This window comes from Vombatus ursinus, unplaced genomic scaffold, assembly GCF_900497805.2.
Source record: "Vombatus ursinus unplaced genomic scaffold, bare-nosed wombat genome assembly UNPS02014822.1, whole genome shotgun sequence".
NCBI lineage: Eukaryota > Metazoa > Chordata > Mammalia > Diprotodontia > Vombatidae > Vombatus > Vombatus ursinus.
The window spans coordinates 12,521,294-12,529,966 of record NW_020954600.1 but is presented as its reverse complement, the minus strand read 5'-3'; positions in this window follow the sequence as shown (position 1 = coordinate 12,529,966).

Sequence of the window (8,673 nt, the reverse complement as noted above, 5' to 3'; positions counted from 1 at the left end):
AAAGTGTGGAATTTATTATATACTTTTTAAAGAAGGAAACAACATGAGATGAAAAGTCGTGGGTTCACAAGTCTTTTAGGGTTCTATAAGCTAGAGATTACAAACCCTAAAAAAAGAATAAGACATGGATATTCTTGGATATCCAATACTGGAACCAAGCAAACAAGGTTTGGGGATTGTGTGTGTGTGTGTGTGTGTGTGTGTGTGTGTGTGTTCATTTGAGAGTCACTCTGACATAATGGATAGTGAGGGATGACCCGGGACCTGGGTTTAAGTCCCACTTACTGACACCTACTGACTATGTGACTATGTGTTAGTCAAGTGACTTAATGTTTCTATGTCAACTCTTTAAGACTGTAAGTATCAGAGAGGAAGCCAGCGTGCAATGGTGGAGGGAGCCTGTGTGTATAAAAATGCTCTCTTTCATAGTGTTTAAGTTTAGAATTTTTTAAAAATCAAATTTATAAATGACTTTGAGGATCCTTTACTTATGTGTTAAAGGTGCTTTTTATGGCACCTATCTCATAAGTTGCTGGAGTTGTCAAATGATATAATCTATGCAGAGAGCTTCATACTTGTCAGGTATTGTTGCTGGTGCAGCTGCTACCATTATGGCTGTGCACCCTAAGTTCTCTTTACTCTAGGTTCAATGCCTGCTGATCCTTCAGCACTATCCTTGCACTCAGTTTCATTCACCAGTCAGCTAACTAGCATTTACTACATACCTGTTATGTGCCAGGCACTGTGCTAAGTGCTCGGGTTACAAAGAAAGGCCAAAACAATCCCCGGCCTTCAAGTAGCATACAGCTTAATGGAGAAGACAATGTGCTAACAAGGTACGGACAAAATACATACGAGATAAATGGGAGGGAGTAATTTCAGAGGGAAGACTCCTATAGAGTATTGTCCTCTGGCCATTCCCTGGCTTAAAAATCTCCTTCTAGAACTTGTCATCAAATTATTCTCTCTCTCTCTTTATTTATTTTCTCTTTCTTCTATCGCCATTCTCCATCTCACTCCTATTTCATGACTCAACCAGCAATTAATCTTCTCTTTCCCCTCCCCTGGGCAAAACCCCAGACACACTAGCTCAAGTTATGGCTCTGTTGGATAGTTTTAACAGTCATATGATTTTAACAGTCCTTCATAGAATTTAGAGCTGGAAGGGACATTATGAATGATCTCGTCCAACTCTGTCATTTTCCATATAAGGTAATATATTTTATATAAGCCACATAGTAAGGAGTAAAGTAAGCCAGGGTTCAAACCCAGGTCCTCAGGATTACAAATCTATAGCTTTTCCCACTATGCTACATTGTCTCAAAACTTTGGAGAGGAAAAGTCATAACTAGGCTACATTTTAAACATCAGTTAAGTCAAGCTTAGGAATATTCAAATGGATGGGTTTATTTGCTAAAATAAATCCAATATTTCTCAAATGGAATAATGATGATGGTGGTGGTGATGGTGATCATGTTAATGATGGTGATGATAATGGTGATGATGGTGATGATGATGGTGGTGGTGGTGGTGGTGGTGGTGGTGATGGTGATAATGATAACTTGGATTTTTGTAGCACTTTAAGGTTTGCAGAGCACTTAACAAATGTTATCTCATTTGATCCTCACACCAACCCAGGGCTGTAAGTGCTACTATTATTCCCATTTTGCATGTACTAGGGAGCACAGTATATAGAGCACCAGGCCTGGAGTCAGGAAGACCTGAGTTCAAATTCTGCCTCATATACTTACCAGCTCTGTGATCCTGGGCAAGTCACTTAACCTCTATTTGTCTTACTTTCTTCATCTATAAAATAAGGATGATAATAGCACCTACTTTTTATTAAGGATAATATTAATTACCTAACAGGATTGTTGTGGGGATCAAATGTAATGCTTATAAACTGCTTGTCACAGTGCCTGGCACAGAGTAAGTAGGTCCTACATAAGTGATAGTTTTTAAGTGACTTGCCCAGGGTCCCATAGCTAGGAAGTAGAAGGTAGGTATGTTCATCATTTTCCATTTCTCTTTTTATGTCTCTATTAGAAAGAAAAAAAAATGGTGACTACTAGATCAGGGAGGAAATTAAACAGAACGGTCTTTTTGTGTTTCTGGAAAGTCTTTTACTCAAAGCATTTGGACAATGAGGAATTCTTTGTTCTCTTATTTTGCATTCACAGAAGTCCATTCACTGCATCTAAATGTGTTAGAAAGTGATTCCCATTGACAGACTCTCCAAAATGTGTGTTCTGTGCTATAGGGGAAGCTGAAAAATTGTTACTTTTTTTTTAAGTAAGTCAATTGGGGTTAAGTGACTTGCCCAACGTCACACAGCTAGTATGTGTCAAATATTTGATCTGAGGCTGGATTTGAACTCAGGTCCTCCTGACTTCAGGGCCAGTGCTCTACCCACTGAGCCATCTAACTGCCCCAAAATTGTTACTTTCTACCGTGTTTTCAGTAGTTTTCATTGCGCATCAATCTTTAATGACTGGTCTTGAACTCCTTCTTCTACTCCCTATAGCTGAAAGTGAAAGAATGCCCCTCAGCATCTCGGGCCCAAACCTGTCATCTTTGCTTTATAATAGTACACACAGAGGACCTGAGTTCAAATCTGGCCTCAGACACATAACACTTACCAGCTGTGTGGCCCTGGGCAAGTCACTTAACCCCGTTTGCCTAACCCCCAAAAAAAAAATAGCGCACACAGATTTATTAAGCACTAGTTGAAATCGGGCCTCAGACACTTATTAGCTCTGTGACTCTGGGCAAATTACTTAACCCTGTTTGCCTCAGTTCCTCATCTATAAAATTAGGTGGAAAAGGAAATGGGAAACCATTCCAGTGTCTTTGCCAAGAAAACCCCAACTTGGGTTGCAAGGAGTTGGACAAATTGAAAAAAAATGTCTGAACAGAGAAATAAAGGAAGACAAAGGAAGTCCTTGCTTTCAAGGAGCTGACAACTGAATGGAAGAGACAGCTGTAGCTTGTCCTTAGTTTCAAAGAGGATCAATGACATCATGAGGTGATGTCTTGACTTGTGCATGAAGTGATTTAAGTGAGGCAGAAGTCATCAGCCTCACTATCTCTTCCTGAGTCATCAAAGTCCAGGTGGCAAGCCACAAGTCAGGATGACTGGCGATGGCCTGGGACACAGTGGATGGCTTTGGTGTTTTCAATGTCTGACCGAACTCTAAGTTCTCTACAATATCTGCCACCTTCATGGCTGTTGGAACAAATTGTTCTCATCTACCCATTCCACCTTTGGAAGTCTTGACATGACTAGGGCAGATGGGTTTGAGGGATGCCTGTTACCCTGAACCTGGCTTAGCCATCTGCCAAGACAGTTTTACTGAGGTGTGGCTGCTATGCATATTACAGTTTCTTGGAGCACAGGTGAGAGTTGGGTGAAGGGTGGACACCGAAGGTGGATGAGCAGCCCTGAAAAGGGCTCAGTAAGCCTCAACCAGAGGTGCTAGTCCCTCCTGAAGACCTCATTTGATTCTTACAACAACCCTGGCAGATAGGTACTATTATTATTCCCATTTTCAATCAAAGAAACTGAGGCAAACAGAAGTTAAGTGACTTGACCAAGGTCACATAACTTGTAAGTGTCCGTGACCAGATTTGAATTCAGGTCTCCTAACTCTTGGCCTAGCATGCTTTATCCGCTGTTCCACCTTGATTCTTTCTCCCAGTGTTTTTGAGAGCCTTCTGGAGTTTTCTAAGGTGCGCCTGACTAGCAAAGAGTTTTTTGTTTTTTGTCTCTCTCTCAGGCTGTTTGAGAGTCCTGAAGGCCTTTGCTCAAGGGGATGTCACCCAAGCAGTATTTTCTTTGTAAATTGAGACTTTGGAGTGGATGCACTATTTGGGCATTACAGACACGAAGGACTGAAGTTATGGAAGGACACAGCCCTTTCTTCCCTGAACACACAGACACACAGACACAGACACACACAGACACACAGACACACAGACACACACACACACGCACACGCACATACACATTGTCCTCTCTGCCTCTCTCTGTCTCTTTCTGTCTCTCTCTCTCTGTCTTTCCTCTCTCTCTGTCTCTGTCTCCTTTCTTCTGTCTGTCTCTCTCTTTTCAGTCTTTGTCTGTCTTTCTGTTTCTGTCAGTCTCTGTGTGTGTGTCTCTCTTCCTTGTCTCTGTCTCTCTGTTTTTCTCTCTCTCTTCCCCTCTCCCCTACCCCTGCAAAGTGTCCTCAGATTTGGAATTCACTACCCCCTCCCATCCCTAGCCAGTGGACATTAGTTACACAGATGTTTAAATCTCTCTCCTTTCCAGGTTTCCACCCCTGTTTCCCTTAGTGTTCCCTCCATGCATTGACACTCATAGTTTAGACGTTAACTGCGATCTTAATTGCATAGAGATTTAAAGAAACAAAACATAAAACTTCCAAAGACTCAGAGTGGTTCTGTCAGGCACTGAGAGACGGCAGGGCTGTTTTCTTCCTCAGGATGAGTGGTTCACAACTGCAGGGGAAAGCCTGGTGCTTAGGTGTGGGGAGAACAGCTCCAATCACCTGCCCATCATTGGCTCCCAACACAATTCTATTTACATGCTGGTATGGAACTTCAGCTGCAGTTTCTTGAGGTCCAGCTTTCACCCTTGTACTCCCAGGTCAAGTCTCTTCTTCTCTGGGGAACTCTGCCACCTTCCCCAACCACCATGACCTGGAAACAGCGGCAATCCAAAGTACCCACACTTACCCACCATCTGCTCCTAGATTCTCACCAGTCTCTGGGAAAGGGGGTTGGAGGAGAATCATAAGCTCATAAACCTAGACCTGGGCAGGACCTCAGAGGCTATCAAGTCCAACCCCTTCTACAGATGAAGAAACTGAGGCTAAGGAATGATGTAGGATTATAGGTTCATAGGATCTTAGATTTAGACTTAGTGGGAAGGCGCATCAGAGACCAACTAGTATAGGGGCATCAAACTCAACTAGAAATAGAGGCACCACCAAAATTCTTGTTGACCACATATTGACTTAGAAAACTACATATTAACATTGTCTAGGTTCTATTATATTTTTACTTATTTTGTTAATTTTTTTTCCAAAATAAAAAATTATTTTGTTAAATAATTTAAAATATTTAAAATATTAAATATTTTAACCTGGTTCAGGCTGCACTAGGGAGTGTTGCTGGTTAGGTAGTGGATGTGACACCCCTGTCATTTTACCTATGGAGCCTGGAGAGGTGCAATGACTTGCCCAGGGTCACTCGGGTAGTAAGCAGCAAAGGTGAGATATATCCAAATATAAAAATATCTAAATAGTCACTGTAGCTAACTAACTTTGCATACCAGTAAAGGACCTAAAATTATTCCCTCCTACTCCAATTCCATCTTGATGGTACAGCTCACTGGAAATATAGATGAGTATGTAAGCATAACTTTCTGCACATCCTCAGCTTTTCTCACCTTAGACAAGGGCTTCACCTACCTCAGCTCTATTAGAGTTCTGCTGCTCAGCCACGAGCACCTTCAGGAGGTACCATGGCAAGTTTCTGAGTCCTGGTGACCAGATAACCCAATGCTACTATTTGGCTTCAAGGAAGATGCAGCCCATTGGAGGAATCAATTTGCAAGGGCAGAAGGTCCCATTGGTGATGAACAGAGTGTAAGAGGACATGAGACTCCATCTCACAGGAGAATGATATATGTGCAGGGGTCAGGGGAGGAAAGGCCTCCCTTGAGAAGGATAAATTAGGAAAGGCAGCTGATGAGGAGGGAAATTGTCCCAAATAGTCAGGGAAATTCTACTAGGTCCAGGTGGATTGGGCACATTTCAAAAAAGTTGTCATTTTCAAAATATTTTGCCACTTGAATTTGTGATGCAGAGAGCACAGAGCCCAGGAAGGGGAAAAAAAAGGTATTTCCCCCCTTCTCCATTTGAATTCTGCTCCTAGCAGTAAGTTTCCATGCAGGCTAACAGCTCAGACTGGCTTTGCTAATGACCAGAGATGTCCAGAGCCACCAGGCAACTCCCAGCAGAAAACTAAAATGAGTCAGATTCTCCCAGAATCAACTCTCTGGCAGCAAATCAGTCACTGCTGATGGCTGTGATAGCTTGGGGACCAGTGTAGGAGAACTGGGCTGATGGTAGTGGGATGCCGCTGGAATGGGAAGAATCCCAAGCCTGGGAGGCCTGAGATATTGTTATTGATCTCAGCTCTACAGCTAACTAAACTACAGCATTGTCTAGGCCAAACCATTTATCCCCTCTGTGCCTCCACTTCCTCACCTGTAAAATGAGGGGGATGGAAAGGACAGTCTCAGAAGGGCCTAACATGATTCTATCACTTCATGATCTGAAGAAAACCTGATCCCATTAGGCTCTAAAATTCAAACTCTTCACCCCTGCGTTCTAGCTGAGATGAACTACCAGCTTTCATCAGTTTCATTCTTTCCTCTCCCATCTCCATGAACATATTTTCCTCCATGCTTGGAACCCATCCCATACCCTCTACATATTTGTTGAAATCCTTCTTTCCCTGAACAACCAGCTCAGGCATCACTTCCTCCATGAAAATCTTTGTAGGGTTAGAGATTTAGGGCTATAAGGGATCTTAAGAGTCATTTAACTCAACATTCCCCCCCCCATTTTACAGATGGGGAAAGCAAGGCCCAGTGAGGTGACATGATTTGCCATAAGTGGTAAGTGGCAGAGCCAGGATTCAAACTCATGTCTTCAGATTCCAGGTCCAGGAGTTTTTTACTTGATCATTTTTTTGCCTCCCTGAGATCTCTCCTCTCCTGACTCCAGATGAAAATGGTTCTCGCATTTCAGATTTTCCTGGAGCATTCACCCTGGATGTCTCCTTTGCTGTTGTCCTGCTCTGCCCAGTATTGTACTTATTTGCGTGACTGACTTATCCCTTCTATGAGCTAGCTCCCTGTAGTCAAGAACTGTGGTATTTTCCATCTTCATCTCTTTCCCAGCCCATGGCTCAGAGCCCGTCATATCCAAGGCTCTTCGGACTTTGCTGAATTGAGTTGAATTGAACTCTACATCCCTCTCATTGAAGTCAGGAGGGAACTTCAAATGAGGAAGTGAAAGCAAGCCTATGTGAAGAGACTTTTCCAAGTGAACTTTTGACTGGGATAAGGGCGCTTGAGACACTCCACAGCCCCTCCCTCACTTCAGAGGCCATTGTGCAAGCCTGGAAAATGTCTTGGCCTTGACAGATAGACCTGGGGGAATTCCAGGACAGCCGGTCATGCAGAAAGTGAAGAGAAGAGCATTTTGGAGGAGAGTAGGTATGTGCCTGCCTTCCTAACTTCAGATCTCCTCTCCTCCCTCCTTGATTTTCCCAGACACCTTTCAAAAAAGCAAAACCTGATTGACTCCAGTGATGAATGGGAAAATTCTTCAGGTGTTGCTTAACCCACCTGACCTAAGATAAAGGAGGAGAGGATGATCAAACACAGTTGATTCATCTAAGTGAAGAAATCACTCTGGCTCTAAAACTAGTGAAAGTCAGAAGGCTGAGAACAATAGGGCCACAGCCTACTCTGGCCTGTTCCATTACTCTGATGACCAACGTGGACTAGGAGTAAGAACTTCTGGCTTTGAGTGGCAATCCTCCTGATCTGAAGCATGACCTGGGGAAAACCACTTCTAAATTTCCCTATTTGATGTGGGGGCAGTGCAGTGACCTGAAGAGACCTGGGTTTGAGTCTTGGCTTTGTTTCTTGGCAACTACGAAACACTGGACAAGTTGCTTCACCCCTATGTATCTCAGGATTCATAGGATATACACACACACACACACACACACACATATATGTATATGTATATATACACATACACATATACACATATATACACATAGACATATATATGTATGGTGTATTATATATATACACATACACATATATATGTATGTGTGTGTGCATATATATATATACATCATATATATATATGTACGTATGACCTTTGATGGCTTAAGTATGACCCCTTTATTTTACAGTTAAAGAAAAAGGGAACCAGGAAGTTAGGTGACTTGTCCAAAGTCACACAGGTAATTGGCATCAGAGTTGGAATTTAAACCTTGGGTCCTCAGACCCCAGAGCCAGGGCTCTTTCCAATGTATTACCCTGCCCCATCTTTTGAGCTCAGGGGGTTGGGCTATTTGATCCTGAAAGCCCTTCCAGCTTTGATATCTTGTGATTCTATGGAGATTACCTTAAAAGGAAGAGAGAATTCATTAACTTTGGTAGAGCTCTGAGAGGAAAAAGCACTAAATTATTAGATTAAGAACTCCTAGAGGGCAGGGAATATATCTTATCCAGGGCTATACCTAGTCTCAGATCTGAGGAACATGTCACAAAAATGCTTATGGGACAAATGTTCCAAATGGTGCCTTTGCTTCAAGTGGTGGGTCCCAAGATAGTACAAACATGGTGCTGGGAAAGCTTCAGTAAATGGGGGGAGGGTGACAAAGATGGGAAGGCGCTCATCTGGGATGCAAGCATTGGTAAGTGGAAAGCTTCCTCGCTTAACTAAATATTCTTGCTAACTTGCTAAGCTCAGTTGTTTTTATATTTTTCAATTCAATTAATGATCAACATTTATTAAGTGCCTACTATATTCCAGACACTGAGGATACAAAAACAGGTGAAAGAACTGTCAAAGAGCTTACAGT